The following is a 17,015-nucleotide window of genomic DNA, read 5'->3' as shown; positions in this document are numbered from 1 at the left end:
TTTTTGGCTGGCTTCTTTTACTCATTTTCAAGTACACGATAGATGTTTGGGTTGTTTCCAGTTTTTGGTTTTATGAATAACTTTGCTATGAGCATTTATGTATCATTTTTTCATGAACATATAATTTCATTCCTGTTGAGTATGTACCTAAGCATGGAGTTATTAGGTCCTTTGGTAACTCTGTGTTTAACCTTTTCAAGAACCAACACATTGCTTTCCATAATAATTGTATCATTTTACACCAGCAGTGTATGAGAATTTTAATTTCTGGACAGTCTCACCAACACTTATTATTATCTTCTTTTTGATTATAGACCATATAATGGTTGAATCCGTACCCCATTGTGGTTTGATTTGCATTTCCTTGTCAGTCAGTGATGTAGTTTTCAGAATACAGATTTTGCGCTTCATTTGTTAATTTTATTCAACTATTTTATTCTTTTTAGGGCTACTATAAATGGAGTTGTTTACTTTGTAGATTGTTTATTAGCAGTATATAAATATACAATTGATTTTGCATATTGATTTTGTACCCTGAGATCTTGCTAAGATTATTTGTTTTATTCTTCTTTTAGTGACTTCCTTAGAATTTACCGCATGTATCATATCATCTGTAAATAGAGATAGTTTATTTCTTACTTTTTCTTCATTTTTCTTGCCTAATTGGTCTTGTTAGTACCTCCAAAACAGTGTTAAACAGAGATTAACATCCTTATTTTATACCTGATGTTAAGGAGAAAGTATTTAGTTTTTCATTAAGTACTTTGGCAGTGGGCTTTTGTTGATATCCTTTATCAGTTTAAATTTTGTTCTGTTATTTGTGAAGATTTTTGTTATGTTGGATGTTCAATTTTCCTGCATCTGTGAGATGATCATTGGTTTTTGCCTCATATTAATATGTGGTATTACATTAATTTTTTTTAGGTAATAAACCAACTTTTAATTTCTGGGATAAATTCCCACTTTGTCATGGTATATAATCCTTTTCTATAGCTTGTCAGAATCAGTTTACTAGTATTTTGTTGAACAATTTTTGTGTCTATGTTCATAAGAGATATTAGCATGTAGTTTTCTTTGGGATTTGTTCATTGTGTTTTGGCTTTAGAGTAACACTGGCTTCAGAGTGTGTTGGGAAGTATTCCTTCCTCTTCTAGTTTTCAAAAGAAATGGTTTTACTTATTCTTTAAATGCTTGTTAGTATTGTGGCTTACATCTAGATATTCCCCAAAGCCTCATGCAGTCATAGTTGGGGACTTTTGGAGGTGGCTGGATCTAGGGTGTGTGACACTGGGATCAAGGATGTGATGTGAGGATTAAAGGTGAGTGATGTCCACCTTAAGGGTGGGTAGCCTGGATATGATATAATGGACAGAAGGAGGTTTGTCGCTTGTTATTTGTTGCTTATTGCTGTTGCTGCTTGTGGCTTGCTGCCTTGTGTCTGCTCTGCAGTGCCCCTCTGCCATACCACCCCACCTTGGAGCCAGCCTACTATGAACTGAAACCTCTACAAACTGTGAGCTACAATAAACCTTTCCCTCTTTAACTTTGGGTGTTGGGTATTTTTCTCAGGAATGAGAAAAGTATAGTAACTAAGACAGATAGAATACACTAGAAAGTCATCTGGGCCTAAGCCTTTATTTGTGTTCTAAAATAACAACATCAACGTTTTTATTTTTCAGAAGCCTATTCAAATTTTCTATTTCTTCTTTAATAAGTCTTGGTAGTTTGTCTAGTTCATGTAAGTTATATAATATGTTGGCATACATTTGTTCATAGTGCTGCCTTGGAATCCTGTTTTATCTTTTCAGATTGTTAGTAATGTCTCCTCTTTCATTTCTGATTTTAGTAATTTATTTTTTTCTCTGCTTAAAAATCTATTTTTAGCTAGTGATTTGTTAATTTTGTTGATCTTTTCAAAGAATCAACTTTTGGTTTTATTACTTTTATTTTTTCTGTTTCTATTTCATTATGTTTTGCTCTAATCATCTTTATTCTTTCCATCTGCTTGCTTTGAGCTTAGTTTTTCCTAATATTTTTGCTTACACATTTGACCTAAGAGCACTCCCTCAAATGAAAAATTTGCATTGCAATGCTCATCTTGGGCTCAGCACCATGGTAATCTCCTCTTAACTAGGGGTTGCCTTTCATTGTATTCTCCAGTTCCCACTTCTGGTCTCACTTTCTAATCACTTTCCCACATAGAGTTAAAAAGGAAAACATTTCATTGCCCAGCCCTTAGGCACAAAAGTCTCTATTCATTTTTCCTGGGCTTAAGAAACCCATGTTTCTTCTTTTTATAATTTTTAAATTTTATTAGTATATGTTTGCAATTTATGCAGTTTACATTCATCTTGGGGAGTGGTTACATGTACATATTATAGTCTTGTTTCTCCTAAGTAGTAGATATGGTTGAATCTCTTGAACCAATAATATGGTTGAATTCTCTTATGATACTTCGTTAAATCCTTATTATCTTTCCCATTTGTGTCAGGAAAATCAGTTACTAACTATTTTTGTGTCTTCTGTGAATTATCTCTTCTGCTTACCAACTTTAAAAAAATATGTGACATTCATTTTTCATCTACTTTTTTGTAAGTTTTCTGTCTCTATGAGTAATGGCAACCTTTGTTTGTAACATATGTTGAAAATATTTTTCCAAGCTTATTTATTGGTCAGACAGAAGGTTTACATTTTTATGTACTGCAATATGCCAGTCTTTCCTGTTTGGTTTCTGTTCTTGACATGGTATTTTAAAAATGCCTTCACCATTTAAAAAATATCATCCTGGAATTATAAAATTATTTACCTAAATCTCCTTATGGCCTTCTTTTGCATGGCCTTGTTTTGTTTATATTTTTGGTTTATTAGGATTTTACTTTGATATAAAGAGTGATAGGTATTCAGCTTAAATCTTCTCTAATGAACTGCTAAGTTGGGAAAGGTATAACAGAATAGTTTCCTCAAGATTTTCCTGTATCCTGGTTCTATGATGGTAGCTGTGTGAATGTTAGGACTTTACTTCCTTTCTGTAAACTCATTTCCTATCTGTAAAGGATAAAATAGCAGATATTAATTCAGAGTTCATGATTCTTATCATTATGTAAGGTCAACTCAGGGTGAAAAGCCTGGTCTTCACAGTATATTAGGGAATAATTCCAATACTGGTTCTCCTCTAAGTGTGACAGCGATGGATACCAAGGTATCTACCCTTAAATGAGTGAGGATTGATGTTCTCTTGCCAATGTATATTGTGATTGTGAGTAACATGCACTTTGAGCCTCTAAATGAAGTTACTGTAAAGAAGGGTAGTTTATGGAGGTTGGAAAGAAATAACGGGGTGTGTTTTATGTATAACTAAATAGAAAATTTGTCAAGAAAAGACATAATGAAGTAAAAAAGAGTAATATCAAGTAGGAAGTCATAGCTCTAGGAAATAGCCATGGGTAGAAAAGTGGGGGTCAAGGTTCTGGGATGGTGAGGCTCAAGGACTTGGAGTGAAGTAGGGGTCAATGTTGCTGCCTTAGAAAGCTCTTCCTTATCCGGGACCAGAAAGGGACAAAGTGCCGGTTCAGTCATGGTTAGACCAGAGATTCTTAACTTGGGGTCCACTGAAGGGTTTTCGGTAGAATTCTGGGAGTCTAAGAACTTAGATTGGAAAAGATTACACTGTTATTTTTCCTAAAATCTAATTAAGAATTACTATTTCCTTCAGTTATTGAATGTAGGTAACAAATTATTAGCAGTATTAGCAATATATGTGACTATCACTTCTCAGCCTTTTGGCTAAGATCAAGTGTAGTAGTATATGTGACTTTGTTAATAATAAAATATCAGATATTTTTATTTCACATGGTATTTATTGATATCACAAACATTGTGTTCACTACTTTGAAATTATAGAAGTTATTAGACTCTGTGGTAGATGTTATTTAATGTATTAATAAAGAAATACATATATTCCTGTAACACACTTAGAAAAGACTTTGATAACCACATTTCTTTCCAGCTACCGGCTTATAGCACCCCACTTTGGTTATCTTTGTTATCCATTGTGTTTTATTTCATCCATTTAAAAGGATATTCTGAGAAATAATTTATAAGCTTCCATAGATTGCTAAGGAGTTCTTGGACAAAACAGATCAAGAAACTCTAGGTTAGACATTGCAGAAAGGGGCAGATGACTAGAGGCATTCTTATCTTTTGAACTTTAGAAGTGAGTCATAGTTGAAGGAAAAACTGAGAGAATATATTGGGAGGGCTTTGGAACTAAGTGTCCTTACTTTTACAAAGTTGCTGTTACTGCTGAAGTTTGTTCCTGGATGGTCCTCAGGTCTTTCCTAGACCACAGGGTAGAAGATGGAACTAGGAGAACTTGGGCCCTAGGACCTGATCAAATCTTGTGGACTTAGGTCTGGGAGGATGACCTGGTCAGGGATGCTGGCTGCCTCACTGGCCCTACATTTGTCATCTGATAACTGAGTTTGCAGATTTGAGATTAGGAGTCAGACTTTGCCCTGGACTAAATGGGCCATCATGGACCAATGTGTTACTTCTGAGTCTTAGTTTCTTCTTCGATGAATTGTTATTAATTCAGTAAATATTGATTAAATACCAGGTACTCTGTAGGAGAATGATACCTCAACTACTTTCTGAATTTAATGAGATGCTGTGTCTGAAAGTATTTTGAAGATGAATGCTTTCACTGAAGAAATTAAAAAGTTACCCATATATTTTTCTGCTTCTTAGTCTAGTTGCTATTTAAAGAGAAGAGAGTTAAATTGTCCCCAAAAGAGTACAGCCTTGGGAGATCACATCTCCTCTTGCCTTGTCCTTTCAAACATACTGACAATGCAGTGTAAAGGACAAAAGTTCAGACATTTTTACCAGAGGAGACTAGACCTCTGGATTCCATTAGAGCTGTCAGCCAGGCTAATAGGGTGTACATGGTTATTTATGCACTGAAGTATCATGATAATTAAACTCACTCAAAGTCACAATGATTGGTTACTTAAGAGACTCAAATCAGCATAAGTGAAGACTGTAATTTGAATGTATGTCACACTGTTTGGTTTAGAAGTATAGCATGGTTCACTGCAAGAAAGGCAAAGAAGAAAAATATTCATATGTTGCAGGCAAAACAGAAATGTCAAGGCAAGTTGGACAAAGCCTGCTGTGGTTAGAAGGCATCTTAATGCTTAAAAATACTCTGCTGTCTTGGAAGAACTCAAGAGGGAAGACTGACTTCTAAAAACCAACAGAGTCCATCTTCTCAGGTGTAGGTCTTTTGGGAAACAAGATTCTAGGCCATGCCTGAAGCTTTGCAGCCTTGGCTACTGGCCCTGCTGAATTTTGATAGCTGAAGTCCTGTGGCTGTGTGCAGCTCTTGCCATGTGGTGATAGTTGCAGAGACCCTATTCTAACTGCAGACAGCTGAAGGTGGTACTGGAAAGTTTGGGCTCTGGCTCCAGACTTTCCTAATTCTGGCTCTTGACTGGTTGCCTCATCCTTGATTATTTTTTAGAATATTTGAACTTCAGTTTTTTAATCTGTGAAAATGAGGATAGCAGTAGCTTCTTTAACATATTTGGGTTTTTTTTGAAGACATATGAGGGAATGGTTATGAAGTACTTAGCCTGCAGTAGACACCAAATCAGTATTATTTGTTGCTGTTGATTTTATTATTGGAAGGTTGCTGTGGTGGGAAGGATATTTAGTAGTTCCCCCATTCTCTTTTGGTATCCTGTCTTCTGCTCTGGTTCACACCCTCTTTTGATTCTTGGAAAAATTCTAGCATATTCTTATTGGTTACCCCAGGAAAAGAACAAGTAAACCCTTGCTCACAATGATATAGGATATTATAGGCAAATTTTCACAATCTTGGGCAAAGTCAGGGCAGTGTCATCTTCTGCCCTCAGTTGAGGGTGAGGGGTGGGATGGGGAAAGACTTGGCAACTTCAACTTCTATTACTAAAGAGACAGTTCCACAATCTGAGATTGGCACATCCTTTTTTTCCCTCCATTAAGTTTCTTGGTACATTTAAAGCAAACAATACAGTTACATTTATCATTGGGATCTTGTACCTTTACATGATATGTCTTGGTTCTTATATTTTCTCCATACCCCTGCCCTCTCTTCACCTCCTTCACCCTTCCTATTTACAAGGAGTTTGTTTCCATTTTTCATTTTTTCTTTTCCCTTATTTCCTTTTCCCTCCTCTTCCCACTTCCCCTTTAACCATTTTCTTCCCATTTCACACTATCAGTTATACCATTTGAACCTAATTTACACTTTTAGTTTTTCACACCAGAGAAACTATTCAGTATTTACTCTTGTGTCCTATTTATTTTACTTAAGAGTATGGCCTCAATGTGCATCCATTTAGCTATAAATGTTTCTAGTTTCTGATTCTTATGGCTGAGTAGTACTCCATTTTAGAGAAAAACCACATCTTCTTTATCCAGTATCCAGTTGATGGGCATTTGGATTGTTTCCAACTTTTATCTATTATAAACTGTGCTGCTATAAACATGGGTGCACATATATCACTGTGGTGTGATTCTTTTAATTCTTTTGGAAAGACACCCAGCAGAGGGTTAGCTGGGTCAAATAGGACCTCTAGTCCTAGTTGTTTGAGTTATCTCCATATTGATTTCCACAGTGGTTGCACCAGTCTGCACTCCCACCAACAATGGAGAAGGGTTCCTTTCTCTCCACACCCCCGCCAGCATTTGTTATTGGTTGATTTCTCGATAGCAGCCATTCTTTGTGGGGTAAAGTGGAATCTCAGTGTTGTTTTCATCTGCATTTCTCAAACGACCAGTGATGTTCAACATTTTTTCATATATTTATTTGTTGCTTTTACTTCTTTTTCTGAGAAATGTCTGTTCATTTCAGATGCCCATTTTTGAATCGGGTCTTTGTATTTAAGGGGTCTGATTTTTTTGAGTTCTTAATAAATTCTAGATAGTAGTCCTTTGTCTGAGGAGTAGCTGGCAATTTTTTTTCCCCACATTGTAGGTTGTCTCTTAGCTCTGTTGGTGATTTCTCTTGCACTGCAAAAACTTTTTGATACAATGAGATCCCAGTTGTTGATTCTTTGTGCAACTTCTCAGGCCACTGAGGATTTGTTCATAAAGTCTTCTTCTATGCCAGTGTCTTTGAGAGTTCTACCTAATTTACTTTCCAGTAAGTTTAGTGCTTCTGTTTTGATATTTAGATCTTTAATCCACTTGGAGTTTAGTTTAGTGTATAGTGAAAGACAGGGATCTAGTTTTAATCTTTTGCAAATTGAAAGCTAGTTTTTCCAATACCATTTATTAAAGAGGCTATCTTTCCCCCAGTGAGGATGGTTGGCTCATTTGTCAAGGATGAGGTAGCTGAGTATGTCTGGTGTTGTTTCTGCACCTTTTAATCTATTCCATTGATCCTCGGGTCTGTTTCTTTGCCCAGACCATGCTGTTTTTATCACAGTGGCTTTGTAGTATAGTTTCAAGTTGGGCATCGCTATACCCCTTGTCATGTCTCTGTTGCCTAGAATGGCTTTTGCTATTCTAGGTCTCTTCTGGTTCCAAATGAATTTTTGGATGGTTTTCTCAAGTTCTGTGAAATATACTGTTGGGATTTCAATCAGGATTGCATTGAATCTGTGTAGCAGTTTTGGTAGTATGCCAATTTTCACTGTTTATTCTTCCTACCCAGGAGCAAGGGATGTCTTTCCATCTTCTTATATCCTCTTCTATCTCTTTTTTCGTAGTGCTATAATTTTCGTGTGGAGGTCTTTTATCTCCTTCGTTAGGCTGATTCCTAGATATTTCATTTTTTTGGATGTTCATTGTAAAGCAATTATTTCCCTAATTCTCTCTTAGTGAGTCTGTTTTTTGTGTAGAAGAAGGCTATTGATTTTTGAGTGTTGACTTTGTATCCAGCTACTCTACTGAATCTGTAAGTTAAGTCTAGCAGTATTTTGGCAGAGTTTTTATGTAAAGTATCATATCATCAGCAAATAGTGACAGTTTAACTTCTTCCTTTCCTATTTTATTCCTTTTATTTATTTCCCTTTCTAATTGCTATGTACACTGTTTCTAGAACTATATTGAATAGGAGTGGTGAAAGTGGACATCCTTGTTTTGTTCCTGATTTTAGCATGAAGGTTTTTAGTTTTTGAACATTAGGATTGATATTGGCTATTGGTTTTTCAGATAGGCTTTATCAGGTTGAGATAAAGACCATCAATTCCAATACTCTGCAGTTTTTTTTTTTTATCATGAATGGAGGTTGAGTTTTGTCAAATACTGTTTCTGCATCTATTGAGATGATCATATGTTTTTTTCCTTGACTCTGTTAATATAGTGTATTACATTTATTGATATACGTATGTTGAACCATCCTTGCATCCCTGGATTAAATCTGACTTGGTCAGGGTGTATGATCTTTTTGATGATCTTCTGTATTCTGTTTGCCAGTGTTTTACTGAGGATTTTTGCATCTGTATTCATTAGATAGATTGGCCTATAGTTCTCTTTTTTGGTTGGGTCTTTCCCTGGTCTTGGAATCAAAGTAATACTTGCTTCCAGGAATAAATTTTGAAGTATTGCTTCCCTTTCAATTTATCTGAAGAGCTTTAAGAGTAATGGCAATAGTTCTTCTCTAAATGTCTTGTAGAATTGAGCAGTGAAGCCATCAGGGCCTGGGCTTTTCTTTCTTGGTAAACTTTTAATTACATTTTCAATTTCACTGAATGTAATTGGTATGTTTAGATTTTTTTTTGTTGACTTGTTCAACTTTGGAAGTTCATATGTGTATAGGAATCTGTCCATTTCTTCTGTATTTTCCATTTTATTATAGTATAAATTTTTGAAGTAGGTATTGATGATTCTCAGGATTTCTTGTGGGTCTGTTTTGACTTCACCTTTTCATTCCTAATTGCATGGATCTGAGCCTTTTCTCTTTCCTTTTTTTTTTGATAAGGTTGGCTAAGGGTTTATCAATTTTATTTATTCTTTCAAAAAACCAACTCTGATTCATTGAGTTTTTTTTATCATCTTCTAAGTCTCCATTGCATTAATTTCTGCTCTGATCTTTATAATTTCCTGACTTGTACGAGCTTTCAGTTTGTCTTGCTCTTCTTTCTCTAGAAGCTTAAGGTTAAGCATTAGGTTTCTTATTTTTAGCTCACTGTGTTTTCCTAGTATGGGCATTTACTGCTATGAATTTCCCTCATAGAACTGCTTTCATTTTCTCCCAAAGATTCCTGTATGTTTTATTGGCATTATCATTTAATTGTAGAAACCATCTAATTTCTTCTTTAATTTCCTCTGTGACCCAATAGTTGTTCAGCAGGGTGCTATTTAATTTCCATGTGTTTGTGAAGTTCTTATGGTTTCTTAGGCTATTAATCTCCAGTTTAATTTGCACTTTGGTCTGATCATATACAGGGGATAACTTCAATTCCTTTGCATTTACTTAAGCATGTCCTATGAGCTAGCATGTGATCTATTTTGGAGAATGACCTGTGAGCAACTGAAAAGAAAGTATATTCTGATTTGTGGGATGGAACACTTTAGATATCTACTAAGTCCGTTTGTTCTAATACTTGGTTCAATTGTGTTATTTCATTGTTTATTTTCTGTCTAGATGATCTATTTTATCAGTGGAGTGTTGAGGTCCCCCACTATAACTGTATTAGTGCTTATTTCATTTTTTTATATCCATTAATATTTGTTTTGTATAGGTGGGGGGCATTAGTATTTGGTACATATATATTTATGATTGTCATTTCTTCCTCTTGTATTGTTCCCTTTGCAAGGATGTAGTGGCCTTCTTTGTTTCTCTTAATTAGTTTTGGTTTGCAATCTACTCTGTCTGCCAATAAGATAGCTATCCCTACTTTTTTGTGGGCTCCTGTCACATGGAGAACTGTTTTCTATTCTTTTCCTCTCAGTCTATGAATTTCTTTGTGCATTAAATCAGTTTCTTTTATACAGCATATTGTTGGATTTTGCTTCTTTATCTATTCTCTTTTGATTGGTGAATTGAGGCTATTAACATTGATGGTTATAACTGTTATGTATTGACTTTTCATAGTCATCTTATTTTCCTGGTTGTTGGTTCTGTTATTTTTTTATTTTTCCCTCTCTCCCTTTAATTTCTTTCCTTGCCTTGTACATTTACTCTGTTGGCCCTTAAGGAGTTGTGGCCTTCATTTTCTTTTTCCTGGATATTGTTTAGAAGTGTTTGGAGTGCCAGTTTGGTGTTCATGAAATTTCTCAGGTGTTCTTTTTGAGGGCAGTATCTTGTTTTCCTATCAATTTTGAAAGATAGTTTTTGTAGGATACATCAGTTTAGGTTGGAGGTTGTTTTCTTTTAGGACTTGAAATACCTCACTCTAGGCTCTCCTTGACTTGAGTATTTGTGTTGAAAGGTCTGCTGTTGGGGCCAGGGATTTAGCTCAGCGGTTCTGTTGCCTGCCTTGCAAGCACAAGGACCCAAGTTCAATCCACAGTACCCTGCCAAAAGTCTGATGTGATTCTGATGGGCTTTCCTTTGCATGTGATTTGTTTCCTTTCTCCAACTACGTGCAGTATTTTGTTTTTCTGTTGGGTTTCTGGGATCTTGAGTATTTATTATAAGTCTAGGTGTAGATTTTTTTTTTATCATGGCAAGTTGGAATCCTATATGCCTCACTTATCTGTATGTCAAATTCTTCTCCTCTGTTTGCGAAGTTTTCTTTCATTAATTCTGTGAACAGTTTTTTTTTAACTCATTTGAGCCTTTTCCTGCTACTTCATGGATTCCTATAAGTCTTATATTATTCTTCTTTGTATCATCTAGGAGTTGTTGGATTGATTTCTCATGGTTCCTGTTTTTAAGAAATCTCTGTTTTCATAGTCACTAACCACAATCCTGTCTACTATATCTGAAATTCTATCTTCACATTCATTCATCCTGCTGTGAATGATTTCTATAGAGTTTTTAAACTCTGGGATATCTGTTTAAATCTCCTTCATGGATTCCATTTTTTTCCTATTCTTGGCATTCATGGTTTCCATTAAGGTCCTGAGCATATCTATTTTTTAAATCTGTTTCTGTTCTAGAGTTTCTAATCATGTCTTTTATTCTTCTCATCATCTCTGTGGTTATCTGGGAAATTATTCCTGTTTTGAAATTTTCTAGAGCCTCATTTATCTATTTTGTTACTTCCTGTGCTATGAGTTGAGGGTGTTCAGATGGTTGACTGTCAGACTTTTTTTTACCTCATTTACCATAGGGTTTACCTTTGTTGGGGTGGAAGTCTGTTTTTGTGCCTTGTTTAAATGTTTTCTCATTTTTATTTTGTTGTTGGTCCTGTCCTTGGCTTAATTCCTGGGTTAGTACTTGAGTCTTCCAGATATAGCTGGTCTTTATGTTTTGAGTCTCTAATGACTCTGAGGCAATCTCATTTTCATTATACCAAGGAGGACAACTGATTATATCAATCACAACACCTTAGCCTAAGTGATACAATTAGCAACACAATAGTATCAAGCACAGTTTAGAAAATGACAATTTGTGGTAGCTATTAATCTATCTCTTTTAACTGTGTGAATTAAATCAAAATCAAGGACCAGCCCAAATATGTATATGGTGAATAAACTCTTCAATATAGCACTTTTACCGTTCAGGATAGGGATTTAGAAGAAGTTTTGGAGAGAGGGTTAGATACATACGATAGAGAAAAGTTGGCAGTGAGGTCAGAGGATACAGGAAGATCACACAAACTCTAGAAAGGTGTTGAAGGGAAGAGGAGAAGATGGAATAAAATATACACAAAAAAACCAGAACAAACTAACAGCAATAGTAAGGCTAGAGACCGTAATCACTTCCTTTTAAAACAAATGGCAATTGAGAAGGAAATAGAGAAGAAAAGGAAAAGAAAGAAAATAAATTTGAATGAGGTTAGGCACAGGAACAAAAAGGAAGAGTAATGGGCATCAAGGTGGGACACAGTGAGAGTGAAAAAGATAGAAGAGAAGGAGAAGGAGAAGGAGAAGAAGAAAAAGAAGATAAACATATGAAAAAATTGAGAAAAGAAAAAGATATATACAATTTTTAAATGATTAAGGAGAAAAATATTAATTTGAAAATAAAACATACAAATAGAAATAGAAGGCCTCCTTCAGGGTGTACCTCTGTTGACACAATAGACACCCTGGCCTGGAATGTACATGTCTCCATTATTTAGTTTCATCATGCCACCAGCTGTCCTCTGAGGTTCAGGCTGATTTTTGGCTGCAAGTCCCAAGTTGAGATCTCTGACCTCCTGCTGGGTTGAATTCTGCAAGGTTTTACTGTGGGTTCCAACTGTCTTTCCACTGAATTTAGACCACGTCCCAAAGTGAGGTGCTGGTCTATTTGACTTACTAACTATGGTGCTGTGGTGTGCCTTTATTGCAGAGATTTTCTTCACTTTTCCATTGGGCTTCAGTTTTCTTATAGGAGCCTAAGAAAGGCCCTCTTTCTCTTGTTTGTGGGGGTTCAGTTGTGGGGTGAAGGACACCGCTGTGTTGGTTCCCATATGGCTGGGCTTCTGTGCTTCTCTGGGCCAAAGGGGGCGAGCCTGCCAGAGTTTCTTGGCTGCTACTGGTCTCCAGACTGGCACATTCTTGGATGAATTGTTTAGCCTTTCTGAATGCAGGGATGTTGTGGCTGAGACAGTGATATGTCTACTGCAAACTTACTCTCTTCTGGGTGTGGTGTTGTCACTGAGAGGTGCCCATTAAATAAGAAATTTCATATACCCACTATACTTCCATCTCATTGGGGCCATGATACTAGTTCTTGCCAATGGAATGGGAGTTGTAGGGCTGTGTCACTTCTCAGCTGCAGCTTTGAAGGTACTTACTGAGTTTCTTATATTTTCTTTCTCCCTTTGCTAGTTGGAAATAAAGTTCTCTGATGCTTCCACGGGATGGTAGAGCCACAAGATGGAGGAACTCTGGTCTCATAAATTAACAAGTGCAGGCAAACCATCTGCCAACTGTGGATACTTGCCTTGGAATTTTAAGGCAGTGAGAAGTAAATTCCTACTGTGTGAAAATATTGATATGTTTGGTTCATTTGTTATAGCAGCTAGTATCATTCTCATTTACAAAGCTGTTATGAAATGGCTGTACTGATTTGACATTCTCTACCAACCCAAATTGCAAACCCCTCATTAATTGATTTATTTATACATTCAGGTTTAAAAATAAATTGTTATTGAGCAATATTCTAGCGGCCCTGCGCTTTCTGATGGAAATACAGGGAAGAGCAAGACAAACAAGGTCCCTGCTTTTATAAATAATTTGTATTCTGGTCGGGAGAATGCCAACAAATAAACCAATAATGAGAGGAACTTTAGATAACTTTTGCTACACAGCAAGCAAAAGACAGCAATATGATAGAAAATGATAGTATTTTGGTAGGATAGTTAGTAAATATATCTTTAAGAAGCTGGTGACATTTGAACTGAGGCTGGGCTGTTGAAAAAAAAATCTCCTTTCCTCCTTTCCACATTGTGGATGTTTTGGTTACATCAAATGACTTGCTCTTCCAAACCATGAACTTTTCTGCTTCCATAGTTTTGGAGCAGATTTATTTTTTTGTGGGAACCCCCTCCTGTAGATCCAACTTCTCCATCATTACCACCCCCCCTCCCCTGGGAGATGAACTCTTCAGGCAGAAATGACTCTTCTTTATCTGTGCCTCTGCCCTGGTGATAGTACAGGCTATGTTGTATTCTACTTGCTTATTTCATTATTAGTATGCATTTATGATATATAATAATTACATTCACTTGTGTACGTGCTAATACACAGGTTGCATCCTGATCATTTTTACTCCTCTTATCACCTTGCCCTACTGCCCTCCTTCCCAGATCTGCCTATCTCTACAAAGTCTATCTCCATTTCCTATCAGTTCTCTCTCTCTCTCTTTTTTTTTTTTTTTTTTTTTTTTTTTTTTTTTCGGGGAGTCCTTGTGCTTGTGAAGCAGACCACCGAACTGCTGAGCTAAACCCCTAGCCCTATCATCTCTCTTTTATTTTGCTCTTTGTGTATATTTTTGGGTTTCTTATTTGTCTAGCAGTGTTTGAATTCTTATTTAGTCATCTTTATATTTTAGACTATTGTGCATTGACTGGGCATAAAATGGGTGCTTGCTAAATATTTGTGGGATTGATTTCATATAAAACTACTAGAAATGGCTACTTGGTTTTGTCAGGAGTTTGCATAATGCATTGTGCTTTGAAGGCAGCTTTTGTTTAGTGTTGATGTCTAGAAACACAGCCCCTTTATCTGTGTGCATATGGTAACTGCACCAATTTATATTAGTATGTGCATACTCAGATTTCTGTTACACAAGGCAAGATTTCTTGTTTTCTTATTTCTGTCTTTCTCTTTTCCCCAAATTGGAAAACGTATCCTCTTTAGCTGGTGAGCCTGACTTTTAGTGGGTTGATGAAACAGTGTCTCCTAGATTCTCCACCAGGGAGACATGAGAGTTTGGGGTAAGGAGAGGATTGAGACCAGTTCCACCTTTGAATGTTCAAAGTTTGCTCTTCTTCAAGTTCCTGCCAGACTTATAACCAGTGATACAAGGGCGAGGAATGCATAAAGGCATCATTGAGAAATCTCTTCTGTTTATGACAAAGGTCATTCTGTCATCATCCCCTGGGGAATCTTATTGCTGGAAGGTGGGAAAAGAGAAGAGCTCCCATTTGGTGAGTTGAAAATTTCTTTTTTTTTCATCTTTAATTGAGTTTATTGGTACATTTTAGGGATACAGTACAGTTACATTCATTGTTGGGATCTTGTACCTCTACATGACAAGTCTTGATTCTCATTTTTTCCCCTTACCTCTGCCCTCCCTTCATCCCCTCCTCTCCTCTCCATCTACAAACACTTTATTTTCATCTTTTCATTATCTCACATTTTTTCTTTTCCCTTTTTACTCTTCCCCTACCCATCCCACCTTCCCTACACCTTTAGCTCCTTTCTTCCCATTTCTAAATGTCAGTAATCTTATTAGAATCTTATGTATTGTTGCGGATTATTCACACCAGGGAAACTATTTGGTATTTACACATGTGTGAAAATTTCAAGTCAGAATCTCTGGGTAGAAATTCTGACTGCAACTCTACTCAAGTCATCTCTTTTTTCTTAGCCTTTGATGTATTTTCCTATAAAATTGAGATAAAAACAGCTACTGTACTATTTTATTTAAAGGATAAAATACAAACAACAGTGATAATTGAGGATTTTAGTTAAAAGCCAGTGAATACTTATTATGGAACATGTCCTTCACACATCATGTCTTTCAATTTTTATAAAGTACATAGTTGACATTCAGTATGAAGTCATTGAATGAATGAGATAGGTACTATTATTCACATTTTGTGATGAGGAAACTAAGAGTCAGAGGAGTGAAGTCATCTGTCCAGAGCTTGACTACCTGTGACAGTTTGGTTGAGGACAAGTATGAGAGGGTTAGAGTTATGAAGGGTACTTTTATGCTGGAAGTGGGAAAGGTATTTTTGCCTGATTTCCACTGAAGGTAGAGAAAATTATTTCCTCTCAGCTTTTTTTTCCTTGGTAGAAATTCCACAATTTAATCTGATTCTATCCAGTCTTCTTCAATTTCTCCTCCATTATCTTTTCTTTTTTTTTATTTTGGTACTGAAGATTGGACTCAGGTCTTTATGCTTGTGAGGCAGGCAGTGGAAACACTGAGCTAAATCCCTGGCCCTTTCATCCATTAAATGACTGCAATTGTCAGCAAACTTATCATCTTGTTGTTGATGTGGATCAGTAAAACAAAGATTATCTGCCTAGAAAAGTGAACACTTGGGAGTCATAATTATGGGAATAGCTTGTAGTTTGGGTCTATTTGAATGAGTCTGAGCTGTCCTTGAGGCAGACAGCATGCATGAACACTTTTCTAATTGTGGCTTCAGTTATTTTGGGTGTGCAGGAAAATGTAGAACTGATGCTCTATCTGCATGAAGCAGACAAGTAAATAACCTCTACCTACCAGCTGTCCCTTACCTTTATTTGAATACTTATATGTTGAGTGAATAAAATTTATGAAAATTGCTCAGGAATTTTGTAGTTTCAGTGAGTAAAGATCTGTAGTTGTAAAAATGGAAATGAATTGGAAAACACATATCAGGGGATATTTATTCACCAAACCGTTGGTTGGCCTGAAATTTTTAGTCCATTTTGCTTGCAGATCATACAAATAGAAGTTTTGGGTGTGCTCTAAAGTGGTGATGCTTGCTGCTACAAACTCCCACTCTGAAATCAGACTACCTGCATTCAAAGCTCAGATTGGTCTTCTGATTTGCTGTGTGACCTTGGACAAGTCACTTAATCTTCCTATCCTTATTTGTTGGATAGTAATTATGATGGTCCAGACTTTACTGGCTGATTGTGAAGATTAAAAGAGATAAGACATACAAGACACTTACAGTAAGCCAGGTACAAGGCAAGCACTGAATAGATTATATTATGATTAATATCTAATTTATTTATTATACTGAAATTGAAGGAGGAGACATATAGACATAGATATTGTTATGAGGAAAAAGGACAAGAAACAGTGGCTCATGCTTTTGTCCCAAGGACTACATGATATGGAATGAGTTAGTGAATAAGTAAGGCCTGAGAGGGTAAACCATTGCAGAAAGTGAGATGTTTTGAGGATAGCAGATAGGATATTACCTGGAAGACAGGGCACTAGAGTTAGGATACATTCAGTTCAAATATGTTCTTTTTTCTGCCTACATTGTGGAGATCAATAAACCCCTCTGCCAATGAATGTGGAGACTCACAGTAGAACCTCTTCTTCAAGACTGCTTGTGTGGTATGGAGCCATCATGGTGATAATGGGTAGAATTAGCAGCAGAGACTAGGGCACATCAGCCATTTGTATTAGTAAGCTTTTTGTTATTGGGACACAATATTCAATGCCCATAACTTTAAGTTATGGAGAAGAGGTT

General features: G+C 36.2%; 1 long non-coding RNA gene and 1 pseudogene across 1 annotated transcript in view; both read left to right on the top strand.

Annotated features, from left to right (window-relative positions):
- The window catches only part of LOC104867143, a 101,535-nt gene that overhangs the window by 49,924 nt on the left and 34,596 nt on the right, over positions 1–17,015 (top strand). The gene's annotated exons all lie outside the window — the stretch shown is intronic.
- Positions 3,764–3,887, top strand: LOC117287262 (annotated as a pseudogene).

This window comes from Fukomys damarensis, unplaced genomic scaffold (assembly GCF_012274545.1).
Source record: "Fukomys damarensis isolate Sample0158 unplaced genomic scaffold, DMR_v1.0_HiC HiC_scaffold_22, whole genome shotgun sequence".
In the NCBI taxonomy this organism is placed as follows: domain Eukaryota; kingdom Metazoa; phylum Chordata; class Mammalia; order Rodentia; family Bathyergidae; genus Fukomys; species Fukomys damarensis.
Note: the sequence above shows the minus strand (reverse complement) of the source record. Positions and strands in the feature narration are given on the sequence as shown.